The sequence below is a fragment of the Anticarsia gemmatalis genome, chromosome 21 (assembly GCF_050436995.1).
Source record: "Anticarsia gemmatalis isolate Benzon Research Colony breed Stoneville strain chromosome 21, ilAntGemm2 primary, whole genome shotgun sequence".
In the NCBI taxonomy this organism is placed as follows: domain Eukaryota; kingdom Metazoa; phylum Arthropoda; class Insecta; order Lepidoptera; family Erebidae; genus Anticarsia; species Anticarsia gemmatalis.
The window spans coordinates 404,636-432,506 of record NC_134765.1 but is presented as its reverse complement, the minus strand read 5'-3'; the positions used below and the strand labels follow the sequence as shown (position 1 = coordinate 432,506).

Below are 27,871 nucleotides of genomic sequence, written 5' to 3'. Positions count from 1 at the left end.
TTTGAGTTTCTTAATTGTTGAGTGGTCTAATAATTTTCTATAGTCCAATAATTTCAAGTAGTAATAGAAATATTGACGTATTTTAGTGGTCAAGATTTAATTTCAATTTTATATGTACTGTTTTTTATTGGTACCCGATTATTTGAGTATCTCTGCAACAAAATTAGCCATGTCAGTATACTTATCCCAGTTGTTTTGCCTGCTACCTCCTTTGTATACACGGAATAGAATAAAAATAAAAAACAAGACAAACAGAAATTAAATAACATGAATAAGATGAAGGCATTTGGCCAGTAACAATAATATTAAAAAAATCGATCAAAAAAGTACTATTTTCCATTTGATGTGCGGAACCCAGTATTATTCTTCATGTAAGTGTATTTCAATCTTTATAAAGTCCAAAACGCTCGTCACCTAGCGATCCCTGCACCAGCGCATCACGTGCTAAACGATCACGAATGTACGTGCTCAAGTGTTCCTCAATTGTGATTATGACGATTGTATATTTACTTGCCGTCCTGTATGACAAGATGTATGGATGTGTATGAAGCGAGAGAAGTTTGTATGGAACGTAGCAAGTGATCTTGGGTCTCTGCCTACCCTATTGGGAAAAGGGCGTGATTTTATGCATGCAGGCATGTTTCTTCAGTTGTGTGTGTGTATGTGCGTGTGTGTGTGTGTGTGTGTGTGTGTGTGTGTGTGTGTGTGTGTGTGTGTGTGTGTGTGTGTGTGTGTGTGAAAGTGTGTAGTACATGTGTTTCTGTTTGTTTAGGTGATATTTTTATATGAATAGTTCTTTTGGGAATTGACAACTGTTTTGTGTTTTATTCAAAACGGACGTTCCTGGATACGGTTCTCATATTACAAGCAGTGTAGATTTAACTAAAAAATGGTAGTTAGCTCAGTCCTACTGTCATGGCTAATGATTAATTATTGAATGGGCGTTACGATCAGTAAGTTAAATAACTTTTCCTCGGAAATTTTATATATGGTAGAGTTAGCTGCGTCTGACGCGAACGAACATACTTAACGGAAGCATAGTACGTCCCGGGCCTATTTTACGCAGCTATCCAATATAAAGAACTTCCTGCGTCTATCAATACTATCAGGAAAGTAATTCTAAGCTTTGTTTTAATTTACTCACAATGAAAACCATGATTGATAATTATGTCCCTCTACATACATATTTCATGCGTCTTATGAATATAAAACCTCACAATGACAGCCACTGAACAAATAATTATGAATCCGGAAATAACATCATAAGGTACCACTATTTTCTTTTCAGAACCAAAGAGAGGCATTAAATCAAAACTTAATCCACTACAAAAAGTAAACTTGTATCTACATGCATTTTATTTCAGAAAATATCTTTTGAAAACACCCACACTTCCGCTTTTGAAGCTAATCCTTCGTTAGGGGTGTCAGTTAAATAAACATTACTAATTGGTGACAACCCTATTAAGGCGACGTTGAAACAACAACCTGTATTTTATGTGTTATATACATCATGTTGCTTTTTTAAGGATATAATAGTTTTTAATACTAGGTGTTGCCTGTGACTCTGTCCGCGTGAACTAAAGTTATATGTCTTAGTACCTGCATAGTTTCCTATTCCGTTCGATTTCCAATATTAAAGCTATCCTTTATCGTAATAAAAAAATATGTTTTTATAATATTATTCAAATCGTTTTTTTCCGAGTACTATACTATTTTTATACCAAACCTTAAGGTCAGTTTGGTGATTTAGGCATAAAGAATCGACAAACAGACAGTGTTACATTCGCATTTATAATATTTGTAAAAATTTTACAAACATAAAAGCTTTTAGTTTTAAAATTCTACGATACAAACAAAGAATAGCAAGTAAACAAAATATCGCTTTTCAATAAAATTTCAATATACAATTTGTCGAACAAAATACTATTATAATATCGTATATCTCATACAATCATCGACATGAAACAATATCTATGAAAACGAGTGCTCTTGTTCCACCAATATTTTCCATATTGCCTTCCTAACAAATATACCACACAAATAAATACCTGTTGCGAAACACGAAGGAAATTCAACCCTATGGTAAAGTATTTAAAGTCTATTTTCATAATCTTTTGATATATTCAAATAGGATTCGTAATTCGAAAGCCAGGGTTGCTAAGCTACGGGAAATTGGAAGTTACTTTGCGATATTCATTTTGACGTATGTGTCACACAATTTTTAAATAATTTTCGACCTTATTGTAAAAGGATTAAAGTTGGTTTTTAATGGGAGTGGAAATCCATAATTTTGTTACATGTTTGTATTCAAATTCTCATACACTTAGCTTTGTAAATAATTTATTTGCGAAATATTTGGTGTAAATGTTTTTGTATGAAATTAAATGAATTTTGTGTGTTGTGTGTGTGTGTGTGTCGGATATAAAACGTGATCAAAATATTATTTAACGTAAAGCGGTCACATTCCGATTGTGGGTGATATTTCAATCTATTATTTGACTGTTTTATTATTGTACTGTTAATGAAATTGAAGTAAATGGATTGCTATCATGTAATTAATTTGAAGTAAGTATATTTGTATAGCTAGATTATGTAGAATGCCGTTTTTTGTTTGGTTCATGGTCGACGTGAGTCAAATACTTTTGACTTACGTCGACCATGCATTCAAAATATTCGTACACTTCGATATCTATATCATAACTACCATTTATATGTGACTCAAAACCTAGACTGATTTGAACATAATAATATTATATATACACCGATTACGCAATGCACAGGTCCATATAAAATAATATGACCACAGTACCTCATTTCACTCAAAGTCAATTACACAGTTTATTTATCATTCATCAAAGTTACAATCAAACTATAATATATTTAATGTCATATTGATTTACACATACATACAAACATACAAAAAATATAACACAAACCCTCATTCTAATTAAGTAAACCTAATAAAAATAAATGACGTTTTAAAAATCAATATCAATAAAAGTCTGAAATAAAAAGAATGGTTGTCCGCGGGGCGCCTGGCATACTCCATTAAAATTTTGATGGATGGAACGTTAATCGTGGCGCGACAGCCCTGCGCATCAAACGATCGCCGCCGCCTCATTAGCCCACAAAACGATGAGCTAGGGCTGTCTACACGATTTATTGTTGGGATTATTTTTGTAGATGTTTTTATTTGGAGATTGTTATAAAGGGTGTTTATGTTGGAATTCTTTACAGTGTATACTTAAGAATTATAATTGAATTGTTAGATATTATTTTGTAACTTCTGGCTTATTGTACGTTTTAAACATCAATGGAGTTTATAAAGAATAATTGTGTTATAGTTCTATTTTAATAGTTATAATAAGGGCTTTAACATACAGTTAAAAGCCCTTATTAAGTCAGTCTCAGTCTTATATTAACGGTATTTAGTCACTTGTATTATAATATTCATTTGATATTAGAAAATCTACTTCCGCATTTACCCATGGGAATTCTACAAACATACAAATTACTGACATAAAATACATCCAAACACGACAACTATATCTGGATCACGAAAACTCGTAACGTGGGAATCAAACCCGCGACACGTTTAGCGAGACGACCACTTCCCACCCATCAACATTTAATATAAACCTGACTATTTCGGATGTGGCACTTTTCATGTCAATCTGTTTATAGTGTTGGAACAATATAGAGAAGCCGCATCCAGCAATATATTTAACTTTTATAGCTCCTTTACGACTTGCGTTTAGTTTCCACGTGTTTCTACTTTCTAGGGGACAGTGGTTATCTTGTTTTATATAAATGCTTCAAGTATACAAGGTTCGAGTCGCTAATCTCTAAATATTTCGGGTTAGGATGTATTTTTGCATACTTATTTATGAAATTGAAAAGTGGCCAATGGTGCCCGAAAGTAGATTTGATTTGACCTAAGTTTTTTTTCTGTAAAAAAATTACTGCGAAGAGAAACTTATCGTATCTGGTAGCAGTTTTAATTGTTTTCACATCATTGTTATAATTTTCTACTACGTGTAATAATTTCTAAGAAAAATATGGAAAATAAAAATAACCAATTTAATTTTTAATTTAAATCCAATCAAGGTAGAATTGAGAGATAGATCGAAAACTGCAGACAACATACATTTCTTTCAAACTAATTGACCAAACCACGTGTAAAAGACACAAAATAATAAAAACTGACTAAACGCGGCATCGGGTGCGTAGGCCTATTAACAAAACATAATTAATTACATCGTAGCTTCACTGCTCCACTGCTTGAAGTTCGAGAACCGACTGTATCTATACTAATATTATAAAGCTGAAGAGTTTGTTTGTTTGAACGCGCTAATCTCAGTAACTACTGGTCCGATTTGAAAAAATCTTTCAGTGTTAGATAGATTATTTATCGAGAAAGGTTATAGGCTATATAACATCTCGCTACGACCAACAGGAACAGAGTACTAGTGTAAAATGTTACAAAAACGGGAAAAATTATGACTCATTTCTTCTTATGTGACGCAAGCGAAGTTGCGCGGGACAGCTAGTTTAGTTATAAATCCTTACAGTTATTTGTGACCAAAGAATTATATTTAAAGCTCTTAAATACACGTGATTTGTTGGCCCTTTGTAGTTTTATAAATATTGTGTACAAGGCTCTAGTTGTTATGGTGATTGAGTTATGATATTAGTGGTTTGGTGGTCTGTTTGAATGATAAATTATATGTTATTGAAGTTATACATACACTAGCTGACCCGCGCAACTTCGCTTGCGTCCCATAAGAGAGAATGGGTGAAATTTTTCCCCATTTTTGTTACATTAATTACTCTGCTCCTTTTGGTCGTAGCGTGATGATATATAGCCTATGTCCCTTCTCGGGTATCAAAATATTTCCATACCAAATTTCATGCAAATTGCTTCAGTAGTTTAGGCGTGATTAAGTAGCAAACAGACAGACAGTCAGAGTTACTTTTGCATTTATAATATTAGTATGGATATAATTAAGCTTTGTTTTTATTAAAATAGGCTGAATTAAAGAGAGTCTTTTTCTACAGTTTCTGCCATTTACTCCCACTTTTCGTATATATCCTACCTTAACAAAATTGTCAGTTGCAAAATTTGAGTTGGTTAATTGACTTAATCCATGTTAATTGTAATTTAAACAATATAACTTCTCTTGTTAATGTGATTGCTATGTAAGTAATGACTTTTTCCAAAAAACAATGCGACATCAATATTCATATGACTGCTGAAATAATGTTATTCCCAAAATATACCTGAAATTAAGTCGGTAATGAAAGTTTGATCACAATATCTGTTTGTGTTAACGTTTTAAATTTCAAATCAATCGTTATATCACTTTGATTGATTAACAAACATACAAACATTTTGTCTATTTCACAAGCCCCATAATACTCCTATGATGAGTCTGACTCTATGTCCCACTAGTCCCATGCGACAGGTCACTTTTTACAAATGTCATTAATTCGTGTCGTGGGACAATTTTAATTAGTCCACTTTGTAGTAAAGTTAGTAGTCTTTTGATATCTTTGTTTATTGCGTTTTTCACTTTTATTTTGTTCTTGTGTATTTTATTTGACAGTGTCTATTATAATGCATTTTATTGCACTAGTGGTGTGTGCAGTGTGTTGATTTTTATGCAAGTATGTGTTTTATAGTTTGGTCGTTTTCTTTGGCTGTGTGATAGGTTTTTATTGTTGTGTTCTATTATTTTGATGTCGTGTGATTTTTTACTTTTTATTTGCTGTAGTTTGCTGAAGATGTAGTCTTGGATAGGGAGTTTATAGCTTTAGTGGTCCAATTTAAGCAAAAAACATACTCGATTGCCCAGTTTCAGGCCTTAAATTACTACTTCGTCCAATAACAGACTGTTCTTTCGCGATATTTGGTTTCTGTTTTTTTAAGAAGAAAGAACGCCAATGCTGTAATATTTTGAGCATTTTCAGATTAAGTTTTTTCGTAAACCCGTAACTGTGCCACTAAAGGTCTCCTTCGGAACCGAAGGGTTAGGATTTAAAGAAGAATTTGGTCGGGAGAAATATTTTTAACATCGAATGACTCATCTAATTAAGTCTCAGCATGCACTAAATACGTTTTGGTCCACTCTTTGATGTCATTGTAGCATTCACTTCATTTTGCCCAACACAAGGGTCGATCCCGAGCCATCGTGGCGGAGCAACCTTTAAAGTTTCCTTTATGACTCCCACGCAAGTGATATTCTTGGTTTAAGCCGAAACCGCCTAAATTTACATCTTGCTCAATCATAAGGTTGAACGCTCAAACATATTAAAAGGACAGAAGTAAGTTATTATTACCTTCTATAGGGTTGACTGCATTTTTATGACAAAAATATTTTTTTAAGCCAATAACTGGCCTCGTACGCGAGGAAAGCCTTGCCATATTGCTGGGCAAGTGTTTCCTCCTGAACGAGGAATAGGTTTTGACATTGAGTCCACTACGCTGGTCAAGTGTAGGTTGCGGTCTTTATATGCGCTCAAGAAATGTTTACATATAGATGATAATATAATAATAAGTGAAGTGCTTCTTTCTTGTCTATGGTGTTATCGTAAGGTAGCTTTGCTACGCGACTAATCTATTGTATCTCTTCTTCGACTAGTTCCTAAACAATAGGAATTATATATAATTCGTAGCAAAAGTTATGCATTCTTAAAAGCCATTTAATCAGCCATTTAGTCACATTCTAGTACCTCCGGGATTTTCCCAGAATCAAGGTTCCAATCTTTCAACGGGAAATTAAAGCCGGATACTCATAATCGGTAGTCACATACGCTTGAGCTGAAAGCTTAGAGCCAATAATTATTTAGCCAGAATAGTTGCATTGCAACTGAACATTTTTCCATCTTTCTGTAATCTTCTTTTTCTACTATTACATTATATTAACTAATCCCTAACTATCTATATACTAACAGAAACTGAATATCTTACTGCTATTCTGTACATTGTAACTGTCACATGCTAACTAAAAAAAAAAAGGTTTGTATGAATCCTCGCAGGTCGCGTTCTTTGGTTTCTGCCTATAGAGAAAGATTTGATATTATGTGTGTATGAATTAAGATAAAATATACCAAATACACACTATACACAGCCTGTAGTACCTGTTACAATGTATTATATCCTCAATGAATGATTGCAGGTAAAGTCACAGGCACAGTTATATATAAATCCTTTACGAAGTATAAGTAATAATGATATTTATTGTGTGCGCGGCGGCCCGTGACTTATCGCGTTAGCCATGTCCCTTTGTTGACATTTAGAAATGCTATTAAAATATACACTGTGGTTGTGAGGAGTTCACACTTCTGTACCGCGCCGGTTTTGCTACACTGTGGTCGGAAGTTAATTGGAATGGTTTAGCTACAGTTGAAATGTTTAATTTGGCGCTGTATTAATAGTTTTGAAGCTCGATTTTCTACCACTATTGATAACCGGCTAGATGTTGAAAAAATTTGTATGAATATCTGATCAGCGCCTCTAGTGAACGGCGTAGGAACTGTTGTCACTGTCAAAATCTCGTCACTACAGAATAGCGCTACTTAAGTTAAGTAATAGTTTAAGTCGTTTATAGAGTATTATAATATATCTTATTTTCTTATAGATTTCAGTTTAAAATGAAAGAATGTGCACTTTGCAATTTTTTAAGCATTTTTTATTTAAATTCAAAGTTATATTTTCTGCATGCTAGTTAAAGTTAAAGACAATTCGAGCGACTTGAACAATTCTGACACTACGTTGACTACTAAGCATACGACAAATAAACAAACAATTAGTCTACACTCACAATCACCTACCACTAAAATAATTGATATATGATTAAAATTCAATAACCGGTCCGGATATAACATACCAGTGTGAAATACTCTTCACCCTCTAATGCGAAGTAAGCATCATAATATTTTATAATATGTACTGAATGATATTTTTTTGCTTGAACAGTAATAAATACAGTTTCATGGTCCCATCCCTCGTTATAATCTAGAGGATAATTGTTTTGATTAATTAACGCTTTATAGCGGTGTGGTCTCGGGTTTGATTCTGTTTAGATGAAGTCGAGGTTTTGATTGTTGTTGGAAGTTTTAAAGAGGAACTTACGTAAACTGTGACGTTACAGGTTATTTTTCAGCTAAAGTAAAGTTTCAGTTTAGTTTACACAACGTGCTTATGCTTCAAATATCCCCATATTTAGTGAAAAAAGTATTTAAGTGCATTAAAAGAAAGATAAAATTAACATTCTAGCGGTTGTTTTCCAGTGATTGTAAGTTCGAGTTATTAGGTTCGATTTCCTAAAAGTTTTCTATACAAAATTTTCAGCATCCATAGCCGCGTACTGACTGAACGAGCAGCCTCGCGAGGCAATATCTAGGTCTCTTTTCTTTCAGATCGAAATGAGCGGGACCGAGATATTGCCTCGCGAGGCTGTTCGGTCAGTCAGTACGCGGCTATTTTCTAGAGCTAACCAGTTAAGTATAAGTTTTTCCATAAATACTTAAATTCACACGTTCCCATGGGGGTAAGTAAGTAAGTAGAGACTAAAGAGTGAAATATCATAACTTTTTATCTAGTAAGAAATGAAAACAAACTAAGGTTACAAGTGATAGTTTACAAAGCGCAAGTGCTGATATCGTGTGCATTTCTCAGAATATAACTTAATACCCGTGGAGTGACTTGAACTTAGTTGTGCTGAATACTGGGCTAGTTATCTGAGGTTCTAGGTGTGTATGTTTGTATGTTCGTTTGTGTGATATTCAAATCTCCACAAGATATAAGAAGTAAGTTTAGTATTTGTCAGTTGAAGGTGGTCAATAGGTTTGATTCTAGAACGGATGATAATTTTAAAATCTAGTTCAAAGAATTTAATTTCTGACGTAGATTATTAAGTAGTTTATAGTACAGTTAATAGTAAAGTTCTGATTGAGGGAAAATAAGCGTTAATTTCCAATCTTACTTAGCAAAATATTACTCCTTTATGTAATGAAAAAAAAAACTAAACAATCCTATCAAAATGTCTATATCAAAATCAATCAACTTCACTTTCCCCTGAAAACTTTGTCATTTCAGGGAATCGAACCTGAGAACTCTTCAACCAACATAACACGGTTTTTTACCACATTATTCTATTAGATCATATTGTCAATTCATCTGTATATTACGTCTCATTGACATTTATAAGCGAGAGGGTGCATTTCAAGAGGGTTTGTCTACAATTTGCATAAAATCCAGACGGAACCGCGGGACGGGATTGTAGGTACTTGTTTAGTAAATTAACTGGTTGAATGGGTTTATTAAATATTGAATTTAATGATTCGTGTAAACTATTTAACTGTTACTGAGTTAACCTTATAAGTTTATATTCTTTCAGGAGAATTTTTGACGAAATTAATTTTAATAATAATTGTAAAGGTTATTTTACAGATAAGAACGATACAAACAATTAGATACATGGATATTGGATCCTAACACCAATTATAATCACAAAAAAATAAAAAAAATGATAATCGAACCCACGTCAACCACTTTTCCTATTGCACTGCACCTTCCGACTAACATAGCTTTGCAGTTACCGATTAACAGAGCTATCTAACCAATATATTTCAGGAAGCCTATTCAAATTCGACTATCACCTCACTCGTGACACAAAACCCACTTAATTCAATAATTCTATAAAATAACAACCGTACTCGTAAAACTATGTATAGTTCAACAATAACTCAACCCTAAGACGAGGCAAACGGACAGACAAATAAAATCACTATTAACAACCGTTTCATATAGAATACCGATCAACAAAAGTGTTCATGAACCTTATTACAATGTTATAAAGTTCAAATTTGAATAGCAGTTGTTGTGTAAACGGTAAATACAAATTGAATGATCGCTTGAAGATGCCTAATACGACTGTTTGTAAAGAATAGATGTCTCTTATAACAAGGTGATAAGGTTGCTTTTTGTTTAACAAATTGGTGTAGTGTTTGTTGGTTAAATTAGGGATGTACTTATTTATCGATATTAAAGCGAAGGTGATTGAATTATTTTTGCAGAATAATTTTATTTGAACACTAGCTGACCCGCGCAACTTCGCTTGCGTCACCTAAGAGAACGGGTCCAAATTTTTCCCGTTTTTGTAACCTTTTTCGTTGCTGCTCCGCCCCTAATGACCGTAGCGTGATGTTTTATAGCCTATAAGCCTTCCTTGATAAATGGGCTTTCTAACATTGAAAGAATTTTACAAATAGGACCAGTAGTTCCTGAGATAAGTGCGTTCAAACAAACAAACTCTTCAGCTTTATAATATTAAGTATAGATTATTCCAACGATGAAGGAAAACATCGTGATAGAACCTTGCATGCCTAAGAGTTCTTTAGAGCAGTTCTTGGAGGCATGTAAAGTCCCCAACCCGCACTTGGCCAGCATGGTGGACTTAAGGCCTAACCCCTCTCTCACTCCGAAAGGAAACACTTGCCCAGCAGTGGGACATTAATTGGTTAAATTTATTTATTTTACTGAAATGTTGAACAATTTTATTATTCCATATTTTCTGAAGTAATTGTAGGTATTAAATAATGTTAATTTATATTAATAGATAAACTATATTATACTGATTTGTAATATAGTTTATTCGTGGTATTTGCATGAATGCGTTAGTTAATTTTGTATATGAGATGTGTTTGCTAGATATTAGGTAGTTTTTCATAGATATTGGCTTTTAACTGTATAATACATGAATATGACTTTTGTGATTCAGTGATGCGGAATGCGTCCTGTACTAAACATATAGTACTCCGATTCGGTTCCCAATTTTAATTGTCCGTTATTTATGGTCATTGACTTATGTCATCCAGATAGCAGTATTAAAACTATTAAATTTTTAATCAACTCTAATCTTTAAAAAGGATATCAATTCCAATCTTATTTATTTTATTGATTCCTTAATAAGTTATCATCATCAACAAAAACATAAAAACGACGGTAGTCATTTAAAATAACTACAAACAGTAATGGACATTTTAAAACACTATAAAATTTAAATTAACACACAAATCAAATATCGACAACGGCCAACCCTAATAATTCAAAAATACATTGGGAATTCAAACTGTCGGATATTAGAAAGAGATGGCAGATACGTAGTACTTATAAGTGCGAGAGGGACAGAAACAAAACACGATGATGTACGTTTTATGAACACTATAATGGTTTAAATTGGTACTTTAATAAGCAAAGAGCGATGTCATAAAGTGCTTCGAATAAAACTGTCAGTCTTCAAGCAATTGTTTACGGCTGAATGTTAGGCTTGCCGCACACATATTCGGGCCATTAATCATCCTTGCTGAGCGTCAAAATCGGATCGGAGATATGATACTTAAGTCTTAAAATTAAGCTAAGACTATACCGGGTGGACTACATTTGCAATTTTTAACTCAAAGTTTTTCAGTGGGCATCACATCATTTCAGGGGGTATAAACTGAAGAAGATTTTAGTAAAGTAGAAGAATTCTATGTCTACATGACTTTTTTACATGACTTAAAAATTATGCAACGCTTGAAAGTATTAACCGAAATGTAACGATCGGACCCGAATAAACTACTCGATCGACACAAGCAGAATTCAATTTCAAATACAAAATATCCTTTATCTCGTCAATTTTCTACAAACTATTTGAAACAATCATATATTTTTTTAAACAAGTGTATTAATTGCTTCAAAACGGCTATGTTGTTCGATAAATACTCCCGAATATGTGTGTAGCAAGCCTAAACGACCATTGTGTCTTGATCCTTGATTTTCAAACACTTACCGATTGTCCCTCCTGACTTGAGAGTAGTGGGGGAGGGGGAGAGGTCTTGTGACACTGGTTATGAGGTTATAATAATGTTATAGTCTTCACGATTTGGGATTCAATGGAGCGGTTGTTTTTCGGTGTTTGATATAAATATGTGAATTGGTTTATTAATTTGATGTTAAATGTTTAAAGATTTTTTTTGACAGAGATTTATCGAGGTTATACTTAAATACTGTCATCAAGCTTTTAGTATGCTTAAATTTAGGCAGTAAGCCCGTACTAATAAAAATAACAAATCAAAATCTTTACACAGGAATCAAACCTAAGACAATTTAATCACCAACCAAGTCATGTAAGCACAATCCTAATGTTGCTAAAATTTGTCCTAACTGGGAATGCAACTCGTTACCACTTATTTTAACAGGTACATTTTAACCTTTAACCACAAATCTAAAGGGTATTCATTAACATGCTACCAAGTACCACTTGTGTTAAATAGAAGCTAAGGGGTGGTTATTATCCCCTATTAGCTCGTGGATGCCTTAGGGGTAGTTTCTGTTTACGTTTCCTTATTCTATTGTAGAGATGAAACGATTGATGCTCTATTAAATACATCGTGACTTTGTACAAAATCGAAAATTTCTAGGTTCGATTCCTGATTTTGGTATTTTTACAGTTCACACATAGAGAACGCCACTTGATACGATCCTTACAAACTTCCTTTGCTTCATTTACATCATATATCTACATACGGGACTGCCGGTTATAAGTTGATAGTTTTATAAGTATTGATATAAAATCAAATAATTTATTCATTCACAAATATGGACATATAGTGAGGTCTTGTAGATAGTATTACAAGCTTTATCTATGTTATTTAAACCCTATGACATGCGAATACTATTTAATACAAGAATAAATATTTTTAAAAACCTTATTGGACAACCTAACCTTTGGACGAATGTTAATACGAGTCATAATTTACGCAACAACATTCGTACTCTTAACGCAAAAGTGAAGAAAATTCAGAAACTTTCAGCAAAAATCATGAAGACAGTTAGACAACCCTATCAAACAACAACAATTTTTCCCTCACCCGTATATATTTCCAGTCGATTCAACATTAATTATAACGGAACATCACTAATCCACCCCAACACGATCCCTCGGACCTCTCACTCGCACCTACGTAGCATTCTACAAGAGTGAGCGAGAGGGGAGATCGAGCAATTAATATTAAAACGTGCTAACGAGTGGCCAAACGACGGTAAGTTCATAATCAGGGACGATCAAATCCTTCTGAAACGGTTATTTGATCAAAATAGCTAAATTGTCGGCGTTATGGTCTTTGACCACTGATTAGGTGGTTTGTTTTTGCAAATGATGTTACAGTAAGACTACATTGCTATTAAGTTTGTGTATTTGTCAACTGTTTTGTTTCTATTATACGTTATTTGAATAAATTACTTAAGCTGATATTAAATGCAAATATAAATGGCTGAGTGAGAAGTCACTATAAAAAAAGGTAACCTTGGAAAATTTTGTTTGAAGAAAAGTTTTCTAAGTAGAAAATATAATGTAGAAAACTGGTCCAATAAAATAGTTGTGTAACTATACAGTTGTTGATTAATAATGCTAATCATTTGACTGATTATTTACACCCCTTAGACTTTCCCAAGAAAAAGTTAAGTAAAAAAAATAGCACGATAATACACAATATAGCTATTTTAATGTTCTCTGAACTGTTCTTTGTTCCCGCACTCGTTTGAAATAGTCAAATGTACATGAAACTGTTTCCAACTATCGCACAGATCATAATTACAAAGACTAAAACGACACTAACCAAGCTTGAAGCCAAGACTTCATTGATGTTCAGTCTTAAACTCCTATTACTATTCCTAGCGTCAATAGCGTAACAAAACAAAACATTTACCCGTCCACCGTTACGCTTTAATGTGCAGAAACCTTTAAGCAACAGTTTATAAAGGGAGAGAGGCCCATTTCTCGCCAATTATACGTATGTCAAACACACTCGGAATTGCTTGTCTACAAATGATACATTTGAAAATCAACCTTAGAACTTGAAAATAAGTTTCAATTCACCTTGAACGTAAAAGGGACGATCAACTCCGTTCCGCTAGTATTCTTCGGAACTTCGGTATTCCCGTGCGAATTTGTTGAGAACTTGACGATCGGCCTGTACAGGACACAAAGTCGAAATTCCCATAAGCGTGTAGCAGTTAAAATGGTAATGATAGACCGTGGTGTGTTGTTATTGTGCAATCAAAATTGAACTTTAAAGGCTTTTGGTAAGGTTTATTGTTGTTTGTTTGATAGATCAAAGAGCAGTGAGCCGTCGTTGTATGACGTACGCGACAATAATACTGCGATGTTCGAAAATGGAGGTTAAGGGGAAGACTTGTGCGATGTATTTTGTTACAAGGAAAATGTCGTGTTCTTTGAGAATCGTTGCAATTGATTTGAGGTGACAGGTTCATCCAAACAAGGAAGTAAAAAAATGGGAATTTTGTTATGTTTTTCAAAAATTGCCTATGGAGTGATTATCAAAAAAGTTAATGTGTTAATTTGCGTATAAGTAAGACTTTTTAGAACTCTTTGAAACGAATATTTTTATTGGAACTGCACAGGGATTGTTTTATGGTGTCTAAATATATCTCACTTCGGGACTGTAGCGTAATTTTACATGATTATAGTAGCCACAGTTTTTATTGCAATATTCCCTAATTCAGCAGACCCATGCCCAACTGTGGGACAATTGTTTAGAAGAAATGATACATGAACCACTTCTCCTTAACCCGCCCACGATCTACGAATGAGAGCAACATTCACCAATGTATTATGGAGTGTGCAATTTGGCGCGTGCGCACCTCTCCATCACATCGTAGCTCCACGTTTGATGGACCTCTCTGACTCACCAGCTATTTCAGGCTTGTCCTCAGATTATTGCTCCACGTTCCTCTGATGTCTCAATCACATGCAGACTTTAGTCGTTTTCAAGTTGATAGTCTTGGATTTGTCAACTACGTACTGTAAAGATCTTTGGATCAAACAATGTGTATATGATTTTCTTAATAATATACACCTGTTACACGATTCTCTACTAATATCGACTACCGTCATCCATAAAATTTGTATGAAAATTTGATTTGCGCCATTAATGGGTGAAAAAAAAATGCATGAAAATATCACACTTGCACTTAGCCAGTGTAAGATCTAACTATCTTAAAAATGACACTATATTCAATTCACGACCAGTATTCAAAAAGAACACCTTCATATTCGTCATTAACCTTCAAACACGAAAATCATAAGATAATGATCATAATAGCAGTGATAACAAACATCGTGATTCAACCCTCGTTCTTCACGGCTCGATACAGTTAGGGGTTAATTAGCGCCACCCCCACTCGGGGGAACGGGGTGACAATTGTAATGAAACGTTCTGCTATTCATTTATTATTTTAGTGGTCGTTTTGAAGGCTTTTAAGGAAGGATTAAGGGTATTTTTTTTTGCTTTATTCTGCTTTTCTCGTAGGAGTTGTAGTAAGAGTACGTTTTTAAGTGTTTAACGTCTAGATTTCGATAGAATTTGAGTGAAATGTTCGGTGTGATAAAGATTGAAGGTAGATTCAAAAGTATTGATAGGTTTGAATCCATTTCTTTTTTATCTTTTCTTACAAATATGACCGTGTAAGAGTACCTTAATATGTATCTGTTTCAAAACGATGATCAGGGACTTTTTAAAACGGTTTTTAAACGAGCCGTTCGACGCACAATTTTTCGACTTTAGCAAATAGATGACAGCCAATGTAGATACATACGTAGTCTATTCATTTCAATTATGATTAGCAGTAGTTAAGGTGCTCGCCGCTACCATTGCGTCGAAAGGTTGTATGTTCGATTCCTATTCGGGACAATTATTTGTACGATCCACAAATAATTGTTTCGGGTCTAGTTGTACTTTGTGTCCGTTGTTTGTATGTTTGTAAAAGTCCCCGCGACACACGAGCAATTCTTAGTGCAGAAGTGGTCTTTTGTGTTGTCTTTAAAATTATTATTTGTCTTCTATAAGTCACTATACCTTCGGCTATAGTATCCATCGTTCTATCCGGCTGTTGTTTAACCCGTTAGCAGTAAAGTGGACAGTATTTGGTGAAGCTGATCGTCTTGTATCGCCAGTAGTCGGTAGTAGTCGTCAGTAGTCGTCAGTAGTCGTCGGCAGTCGGCACGACGCGATGCGCGCACCCGTCACGATAATTGTGCGCTTCCCGTCATCGAGTTACATTGTAGGGCTGTCTCGCTAAATGTGTGGGCGGATAAAAGTATTAGTAGTTTACTATCCCACGATTATTCTTAAAACTATGTATAATTTAAAATACTGATTCATTAGGATATTTAGCGTGCGAGCCTGAACAAAGTGCAAGTGGGAGGCACTGAAGATTTTTTAAGTCTTTCTACAAACGTATTATATCATCGGCTAATTAGGTGATTTCATAGTGGATACATCACCTAACCCGTCTTTCTTCCCTACGAAAATCTGCTATCAAAAGGGACTTTTCTTCGCTTAATAAAAGCATACATGCAAAATATCATCAATGTTACTTGAGAGGTTCTCAAGTAACATTGATGATAATTAAATATTAATATCTTTATCAGTCGTGTGATAAAAGGATTATAGTTTACTAACTTTTACGGGCGATTTCGCCTGAGTGTAAATATTTTCCGGGGTAAAAAATATCCTTTGTGTACTAAATTTCTTTAAAATTTTCCGCAGTTTTCTCGTGAAAAACGGACATACATCCTTACAAACTTTCGCATTAATAATATAAGAAGGATAAGCCTTTAAATTCTCTCACTGCGGGCTTATAAAACTGTTGATTCACTTGTTACGTTGAACAGCCCTAAGGAGAGATGTGATGGCTGCGCCCGCGCACGACGGATACGTAGCGTTTTGATCTCTTGCATTTGCCATCACACCGTTATAGCCTTCTTAGAAATCAATTCACATTAAATTAATAACATATTATGTTCCCAGCATGTTTGGGAATCTGTCCGAGTGAATTATGGGTTCGGTTCCCGATTCAAGATAAATGAGATTAAGTGTCCATTGAAAGAGTAATCTTTGTTATTTTATCTGAAAAATTAAAAGAGTTACTTAAATCTTGCAACTGCTAACTATTAATAATGTCGAACTAGCTGACACGCGCGACTTCGTCCGCGTCGTCTTTAGATGATACGGGGACGTTTTCACAACCTATTTTGTTTCTGCTCCACTCTTAATTATTAGTCATAGCGATATATTATATAGCTAGCCTTACTCAAATACTTTAAGTATTAAACGTTGAAGATTATGAACTATTAAACGCAAAAAAAACATCAAAATCGGTTCAGGTATTTTGCTACAACAGCGTTAAAGAGTGACAGACTTTTAGCAGAAATTTATTCAGAGTACGGGGGATAACTTTTGCATCACAAAAAACAATGAAATGAATATGTATTTTTGCTTAAAATATAAGGTTTATAATATGGACATTATAACAACATAACATTAGATAATACAATATATTGGACAAACGAAACTGAACGATTTCTGGGAAAACTCCTATAAGATATGTTAGAAAAATATGTCACACTGATACGCTTCAGGCATTGGTCCTTCAGAGAAATTGTATCTTAATAAACTAGCTGACCCGTGCGGTTTCGCCCACATGTAAATTGGGTTAGAAAAAAAGGAAATAAATAAAATGATCGCAGTCTTCTTGCTAAAAATGTTTAATAATAAAGTTGACAGGTTCCGGGCTCCGTCAGGTGGTCGCCACGCAACTACCAGTGCGGCGAGAAGTCGTGGGTTCGATTCCCACACGGAACAATAATGTATTGACCCAGAAGTAACAACCAGTTGTACTTCGTGTCTGTTGTTTGTAAAAGTCCCTGCAACACAAAGGTTATTCTTAATGCGGGAGTTGTCTTTAAAGAAAAAATAAATAAAGTTTTCAGCCTTGGTTAGAATGAAAGCCTTTGTTTCTATGATAGGGTTCAATATTGATAAGTTCTTCGTAAGATCGATGTAGTTGTTTAATTCAGTGTGTGTAAACGATACAGTTCTGAGAAGTGATACAATTAACTCGTTGTAGGAAACTATTGCTTGTTCTTTCAGTTTAGTGTTTATGTATACATTGATTTGGTGTGAAGTAGGTTGTAGTATTAAGGTTTTTAAAAGTTATAATTTGTCTAAATTTCGACAAAATTTTACTAATCCTTCTATACTACTTAAACCTATATTATGAATGCGAAAAATTTTATGTATGTTTGCTACTCTTCAACGATAAATCAACTATAGATTTTAATGGAATTTTGATGCAATAATGTATCTCAAACTTCTACAAATTCTACAAAAAAGAAAAAATCTCACAGGCTCAGTGGTATCAAAGACTGCCCCTATTCAATGACTAACAAAATATTATATCTGTTTAAAAGTATCAATTCTAATCATAACAAGAGCCAAAGAGCTAAGGGTCGCTGACTTCTCAGAAGAGAAAACGCAATTTTATTCTATAATCTATGTTACAAGTCAAACTAACCAGTACAAATACAAGCTTAACAAAATAACATTTCAACCAAACACTTCTCAGAAAACATCATCATCTAACAAACATACAAAACTCACGATTAATCCTCTTATAACTCAAAAATAACAAATTTGTACACATACCGAATAGATTTAAAATATTAAAGAAATTCCCTGAAGTTTTATTTTTTAATCGCAGACGACATGAGCCGATGACAGCCAAAGATATGTTCTCAACTGAAAAATGAGTTTACAGGAATTTCAGAAACTCTTTTCAGTATTTCTGACATAATTAGGACGTGTGTATACAAGATGCTATGTTATTTGGTTGCCTGTTTCCTATGTGAATGTGTTTTTGTCGATATTTTGTAAGACAGTTCGAATATGTTTCTTAATTAAAGAATGTTTGATATATTGAGCGGAAATAAATGATTAGATTAAATTAGGACGGTGTCAATGAACTTTTGGTAGCGATTTTATTTTGTATGGTATTTGCAATTATATGTTATCGTTTAATTGCGAAGAGTTGAGTAATAATACTCGATGATTTCATATTTCAATTGTATACGATTTACTTAGTTCAAAGACTTACTTCGACAATTTTATTAGTGTTTTGTTTTAATCACTCATATCATTTTACTTTATTGATCCAGTGCTTTTCTTTCACGTCATTTCATGTCAGGTCATTTTAAAAAAAATGTATTTTTTTACCCGTTACTGTCCCACTGCTGGGCAAGGGTCTCCTCCTTAACGAGGGAGAGGTTAAGTCTTAAATTGATAATTTTTGTACAAGTCTTCATAATAAAGTTATAGCTAGTATTTCTACTTAAACCATCTAATATCATAAATATCCTAACTTCAATAGATTAAACTATGAAAATCGTTACACTATACCTTTATCTTCCGACATCTCCTACACTACACCACAAGCCTAACAGTATACAATATATCTCGATACGACATCATCTGACATTCCGTGTAACATCGTCCTCTACCCGGAATCGAACGCGTTCCACTTACGCTGAACGTTTCATAATACTTTGCTGATGCGCTACTGGGAAATAGAGAGTATTTTGTAAGAGTTGCTTTTTTATAAGTAAGTAATTAGGATGGTTTGTAAACTTTTTAGTTTTGGTGATAGATACGAGTTTTTTGAATTTACTTGGTCGGTCTTGATGATTTTCTGACTATTACCAAATATAAAGAGCGGTCTATCTTTTAGCGATGGATAGTTCTTTCTCTATTAGTGCAGCAAAAAGTAAGCAGACAGTTATTAAGATCGCAGAAATATAATTAAATTTTTTTTGTGAAATGTGATTTTATATCCTTATGGTTAGATAAAAAAATTATTACACTCGTTACGCAACAGTTACTTAGTCAATTTCACACTTTATAAGATCAAATGTCATAGTTTTGATTCTTGTAAATACAAAATTATATTAATCAAAATTCATAATCAAAAATCATCATTCATGTATATTGCCTATCAATATACATTCAATTCAACTCCACTAACTTATCATCTCAAACACTAACTGCAGTATCTCTCTTTAAACATTTTTAGCATCCATTTCGTAAACAAATACCTAATCATATGCCAATCTATAGCACTGCAATGCAAAACTATTTAGAGCAGTACAAACACGACCACGCGACCGCACGACCACACATCCACCACTATCCATTCCGAGCCGACCACACAATGATTTATAGCTATAATAACCAACTTACTCCATATTATTTAATAGCACTGATGATCGAGTAATCACCTGCTAATTCTAAAAGGTCGAAAGTGTATTGGGAACTCTCCAAAGATGTGTCGTTTGGTAGTTGAATGACGATTTGTAATTTGTTGAGACTATAATTTACGTTCGTGATTCAGGTCTGTTTTTTTTATTGTAGCCTATGCCCCTTGCGTACACAATCTATCAGTGTGATGAATTTCGTTTAAATCTGTGCAAACGTTTAAACGTATCGCAATTTCACTTTCAATCCAACCGATAGTTGTTAAGCTATTGTAACCAGCATATTCTTCTGCATTTATAAAATAAAGTACAAATTAACGAGCGCTGCTCCAACCACGTATTTTCTTTATGAAACCTGGTACCTTATTAAGGTTTCGAGTTTCTTTTGAATATACGATATTATTTCTATAATTTATCATAACTTTTAAACTCTCGCGTTGCATGTTTAATGTATAATAGAATACGGGAATTAACGCTAACACGCATTTTACCTTAAAATGCCTAACGTTTCGGCGCAGGTTGCACTCGCCGTGGTCGCAGGCTGACTACTGCTATAATTTATGTTACTATGCTGTCTTCGGATTCCGTGTGTTGATTGTTAAAATGAATCCTTTGTCTATCATGGGTATAGGTACCCTTACTCTAAATGAAATTTGATACAGCTATTCCAACCTGAAACATGGGAACAATCAACTTTCTCATTTATAATATTAAGATTGAAATGTAAACTTACTACCACACCTAAATTGCAAACCAAAAGCTTTTTCAAACAATTGCCAAACAGCTGACTCATCAAATTATGACAAAAAAGAAGGCATTGTACATCATTAACGCTCCCTAACGCCGGGGGGTAGGCAGCGATGGTTGATAACGCACGTTCGCACTGTCGCTAATAACACGCACTTTGTTAAAATAAGTGGCGTATTGTCAGCTCTGCGTTAATTATTGGGCTTTTGTTGTTTTGATGTCAAAGGAAATTATTGTTTATGGAGCTAGAATTATTTACTGCTGAAAAAATGCTGTAAAGATTGTACCAAGTGGAGTTTGCTGGTTTCTGCCTATTCCTATGGGAAAAAGGCATGATTTTATAAAGTATGTATGAGAGATGCTCCACGGAACAAATAATAGACACGATATAATTATTGGATACAATTAGTGTGGGAATTGAATCTAAGACCTAAGTGGCGGTATGCCACAAAGGAAATACTTGTAGCCCTGCCGAAATTAACCGTGACGTGAAATTTTTTTAAAAATAAATTAAGGATATAAAAAATCTGCGTTGTTATTTTATAATTCATAATATTTATTGTGAAGACACAGATGTACAAACAAATTTATCAACAAATTATTACAAACATACAATTTACAAAATATAAAGCAGTTGTTGATAAAGCATAATAGTTTTGCATCAACTAGAAATCGAAACAACAACATACACTCTATCATATCACAAAATATGACCATTCCAATGCACTATAGACGTATTAAAATTAATTACCCACCGATAATATCATAGGCATTTAATTAACTCGCAACACCCTGTATGTGCTAACAAAACTGCATAACAAACGTGCCGCGCGAACAAAAATGCCGCCGTATATACAGGGGGATCATAATTTGCGTGCGTCACATTCCCAACTGAAATATTTGGACACTAGAGTCATTTATATAGATTTATATCGGTTTAATGATACTATAGTGCAAATGAAAGTGGTCATTTCTAGGCAGTAGGTTTGATTCTTGGTTTGGATTTTCGTTGTTTAGTATTTCTTTAAGGAAGTTATGTGGGCTACTTTATCTTTTGATATTATTTATTATGAAAATAATGTGAGATTTTTTGTATTAATTATTTTAATGAATTACATGATTTGCACAGTGTAGTGGTTAAAACAGTCGCAACGTATTCACCGTCGCTTGGTACCGTGGGTTCGAATCGCTACTACTATTTATGTGATAAGAAAATTCTTAAAAAAAATGAAAATATGTGCCTCTTACACTATCACTCCTTATATATAGAGGCGCCCGTAGCCAGTTGCGCTCACCGGTCGGTAAACGATCTGTGGGTTAAGCAAACCTTGGCGCGGTCATTCCAAAGATGGGTGACCGCATAGTGGTATTTGAACATGGCGTCTCCGTGCTTCGGAGGGCACGTAAAAAGTCGGTCCCGGTTGTTGTCAATTAAGATAACAGTCGTTAAGCCACGTCAAAGGCCTTCGGGCGGCTTGAACAACTTTGACACTAGGTTGACCACTAACCATACGATAAGAAGAAGACTCCTTATATATAAAATAAAGTTCGTTAATGAGTCTCTCTGTTTGTGAAAAACTCAAAAACTGGGTTTTTGAGTAAAAGGTTTAAGTGAATCATTTAATTTTGTGCAAATTGATGGAAATATGGTAAAAATTAATAATTTAATAACGCAAACTAATGTTTTTTTTGTATGTAGAGCCCTTATTAGTAATATACCTCTAACAACAACACGAGTGTACATACACAATGTATGCAATGTAACTATGTATGTTTGCATGTATGTATGTATGTGTCGCATGCCGCGTAACCGCAGCGATGTGATTGACTTGCGGTCACTTTGACATGCCGATTGACATACACACGTACATACATACATACATACATATTATGTATGTTGTTATGCGTTATGTTTGCACAAGGGGTGGCGATTATGTTCAATGGAATGTAATGTAATTGATATTTTATTAATTAATGAGCATGGTTTTTGTTTTGAGGTTGAAAGTTATTCTGTGGTCATGTTATTCATTACTGTCTCACTGCTCGGTATGGGTCGGGTCATATTTAGAAAGGAGAGGAGGGTTCAGTCTTGACTCCACCAGTGACTTATCATATCAAAACTAACAATTTGAAAAAAAAAACTCTATGTCTGACTCTAGGTCTTCCACAACCTTCATGCAAAATTTTATTAATAAAAAATGCGTCAACAATTTAGCAGTGAATTTCTAACAAACTGAACTGAAGAGTTAGCTAACTCTTTTAAAATGTCGCCTTCAACATAAATATAAAAAAAGCTGTTTTACAATTGTTTAGCTTTATTTCACGTCTCAATCTATAACTACTCTTTAAACTTGCCTTCCTTAACTTACCTAAAGAGATAAATGCTAAACTAAATATTTCAAAACACTTCCTAAGCCAATTTAAAGCCTTAAATACCAGGAGTCATGTGTAGAGTCTGAGCACTTAAAACAACATTGTTTAATGAGTATAAGAACAGAGTACAGTCGGACACAACATTTAAATGGCACCTCGCAGCGGCACCTCATTGTGTCGACTGTACAACGACTAAGAATTGTGTACAGACGAGCTCAAAAGTGAGATTTAGAGTTTTTTTCTAATTAGCTGTCTTTGTGCTAGGCCAAAAATGTTGGTGTGTTTCAGTTGCAAAAAACTTTAAAACAACGTTTTGTTCTTTGGGATCCAATGAAAACTTCTTTAATTTCGAAAAGAGTATGAGTTAATTTCACTTTCTAAAAATATAATGTTTTCAATTTAACAAAAATAACGAATAAATAAGTTTATTTATGAATATTGTGCTGAATCCATTTAAAAACTATAAAACATCGTTTGTAAGTTAAATAAAATCAAGTTAAAATATAATGAGAAAATTTACCATCTTACGTAAATGTCAAAAATCACCTCTTACAACTATCGAAAAAATACATATTCTTCTACACACGAATTTTAAATAGACAAAACACTGCCTTCCTAAAAACTAATACGATTAACTACAAAATCAAAGCAAAAAAAGGCTCTACATTATTTCCAGTAAACACTTAACCACGCGACACTCCTTAAAGGCTTACACACAATCAATTAAGGCTTGTGTCCGGGCATTTTTATGCAAATGGCCCGCCGCCGGTGGTCCGGCCCGAGACGCGGCCGGGCCGGACGCGAGCCGGATATAACCGGCCGAGGGGAGAATAGAACCTATTTCACATGCAAATCTTACAGATAAAGATCCAGTTGAAGTATTTTATTGAATATCATTTTAGGTTGTGTTTTGGCGGGATTTAGGTATCAGGGTTGTTCTGCTTTTAAATCAGTATATAAGATGATATTTATTATTTATACGAGAATATTTACAAAATTTTAAAGGTATTGTAACTATAGTAGTATAAACAAAATATAAAATTTTATAAAAAATGTAGACTGACAACTTTTGTAAAATTCAATATGTTCTCGTTCTTGGTTTCATCATTATAGGATAACGTTGCTTTAATTATAATTTATATTATTCAAAAAATCATTGTTTCAGGTATTGACCCTTAATTGCACATTTCTTAAGTAAAAAAAAAAACCGTGTCAGTCTAATAGTTTAGAAACGTGACATAAAACATATAAAATAAACTGTCAAGATTCTATTTGATAATCTATCTAATAGATATTTAGAAGGTAAAATCAGGACTTAGCTGTTCAATCTTCTTTCGCAATACACACATGTATACTCTTTTAAAAAATGTAAGTCTAATATCCACGAACAATATTTCTTTTTTATCTTACCCCATTCCTTTTAAACTAATACCATGTCTAAACTCAGCCTTATCTTAACAATCTTATCTGCATAAGGCGAGTGCACACGAGTTCCCGATTAGGCTTAATTAGCACTCGCTAGTTATTTTAAGAGCTCCGATACTAAGTTCGAGTCCCGGTTGTGTCGTTTTATTTTACTGTATAATGAGGACTTATTGAATGTTTGCTTTTAGTGTCGTGTTTGGAAAGTGTTTGGTTTTTTATTGAATATTAATTACTAAAGGTTTCTAGGCCTAGGGTAGTTTTAATAGATGAATATAAATAAAAAGTATTTTTTGTTGGTTCTATCGTAGATTTATGGGAAGAATCAATGTTGAATGGTTAGTCGTCATTAAAAAACGCTTTGAAGGGCACGTAAAAAGACGTTTCGGCTGTTCTCAATTAAGATAACAGTCGCTAAGCCTTGCCAAAGAAATTTGGAGCGACTGAAAAAACTTTGACACTAAGTTAGCCAATCATACGAGACAATTAAAAAAAAAAGAGAGATGAAAATGCAGATTTCTTTTTGTTGTATGACTGACGTGAATAATCCACAAATTTTGACATATAACTATAAAAAAATCAGCACATAACGACCGTGACACATTAGAGGAAAAATAACATAAGAAGCGCTCATCATTACACATAAACATTCACATCAAAGAACATTAAAACGTTCTCTATTAACTAAACGACGGTCATAAAACTATGCAAATATAAAACCAATTAAATAATAAGTATATTTCATACACGAAATTATAAAAAACACTTTGATTTGAAACAGAGAGAATGATGGAAACATATCATCTATACTAATATTATAAAGCTGAAGAGTTTGTTTGTTTGAACGCGCTAATCTCAGAAATTACGGGTCCGATTTGAAAAATTCTTTCAGTGTTAGATAGTCCATTTATCGAGGAAGGCTATAGGTTATATATCATCACGCTACGACCAATAGGAGCAGAGTAGCAATAAAAAAGTGACAAAAACGGGGAAAATTTTGACCCATTCTATCTTATGTGACTATGTGACGCAAGCGAAGTTGCGCGGGAAAGCTAGTCATTTCTAAATGTTAAAATCACTTTGAGTGAACTATTTATTGGCGATTTACAGAGTGCTATAGCTGAGTGGTGTGCGGTTTGACTCCCACGCAAGAGATTTCAGTACAATCTTCATATTTGCATTTCAGAATTTGCGAAGTTTTAGAACCACAGTGACCTGTATATTATGTAATACGGGAGTACTTTGCGGAACTCATAAAATCGTACTAATCCTACTAATATTATAAACGTAAAACTTTGTAAGTATGTATGTTTGTTACTCGTTTACGCAACAACTACTGAATGGATTTTTATGGAATTTGGTAGACCGATAGCTTATTAACCTGGATTGACAGATAAAATTTTTCTCGGAAAATGTTTTCACGTGGACAAAGTCGCGAGCAGAAGCCAGAAATGTATTTTTTTTTCAAATAAGCGTTATTACTAAACTTATGTAAACTAAAAAAAAATAATACTTAAATATTTACTGAGCTCCAAAAACAAGTTAATAAGTATATTATATATTTTTTCCCGGACACAAAACATCCCCAAATAGTGTATCACCCGTATTTAGATTGTATGATACTCGTTATTGTAAAATCATTCTTATTTGAAATAGGATTATTAAACAAAGTATAAGACATATTTATCATTATTTTAAACATCAATTGCTTTCTTATTTAAAAAGGAGAAATAGGATCATTAAACAAGTATAAGACATATTTATCATAATTTTAACATCATCTTCTACTAAAGTCTTTGCAAAGATCTTACTGACTCATTAAGAAAATATCTACTTTCAGCTGTCATTGTATATGACACTCATATGTCTTAGATAAATGGAGCATACATTACAGAAGGATTTACATACCGTCCCCGTAGAGCGAAAAATCACTAACTAACACTTAAGTGATTTTGAGATACGAGGTGTTTTATGTCTTAAATGACAAAAAAAAATATAACTTTTTTCGGAGATTAGTTATCGATGCATGAAAGGTTTTGTTTTGAAGATATATTAATTAAGTATATGTTATATGTATTAAACCACGAAAATAGTATATAAATTATTAACTGTAAAGGATAATTTGTTTTACCCCAAGGTTTTCCTATTTATCTGTCACTTAGTTACTTTTCACATGTAGTTAGTTAGTTTTCGCATCAGCATTTAAATATTATACTAGTAACTAAAATCAGTTAGTTATTTTAGGAGTAAAACATATTTTACATAACTATGTCTAAATAAAATACCCAACTAAATAGACTTTGCTTATTTATTAATTTATTGCCTAATTTAAAACTAATGTCCTATCAGTTGAAAAGTATAAAAGTAAAACAACATTCTTAGGCAACATTTATTGAAAAAAAACTGTCTTTAAGTATACAAAACTTAATTAAAACATAATGAACAAGAACACGTTACAAAATCATCAATAGAACAGCATTAATGATGTAGCCACATCATTTTCCTCTTCTTCCTCGAGCTAAGTGACGTCAGGCTCACATAGCCTATCCACCACATCGTTACTAACAGGTAAAGATTCATACCAAGGATAAAGTTCGCTTGGTATGACACCTTTGACACAAAGATTTAACAAATCTTTCCTTGCAGGGGTGTATTTACCCTAGGGCTAGAAGGGCTATAGCCCGGGCCGGTTTCCTCTCTTGGGTCTGCATCTTGTCGGGGTGAGGGGGCTTAGTAGAATTGAAAGGTTGGGGAAACAGTGATCGCGAGTAACAAAAAATTACTGTGCGTGTCCCTCTGTTTGCAGAGGACACAGGTGCGGGACAGGTGAGCCGTCAGTGGGAGGACGGGCTCAGTAGGCACTCACACTGCCCCGAGCTGACGAAGAGCCAGGCCGCTGCCGCCCTCGTCAACCGTCAGTTATCGTAAATCCGTCCATCCTTGACCGAGGGCCTTGCCTTAACCGGCTGGGTCGCGAGGAGACCACCTCTGTGAAAATCCCGAGTAACTCCAGCAGTGGCGCCCCCTTTAGGGGCCTTGCGTGGTCAGAGTTCATTCGCTTTGCGGGGACCCCCGCGCCAGAAAAACCAGACGCAAGCGGCCACTGGGGCACCTCCCGCCCTCCAGTAGTATAAGGGTCACCGGATTATGGGGCCTCTACCTCGGTGGAACGA

At 34.1% G+C, this 27,871-nt stretch overlaps 1 protein-coding gene across 2 annotated transcripts in view; it reads left to right on the top strand.

Moving 5' to 3' along the window:
* The window catches only part of NK7.1 (homeobox protein NK7.1), an 86,294-nt gene that overhangs the window by 35,191 nt on the left and 23,232 nt on the right, over positions 1-27,871 (top strand). The gene's annotated exons all lie outside the window — the stretch shown is intronic.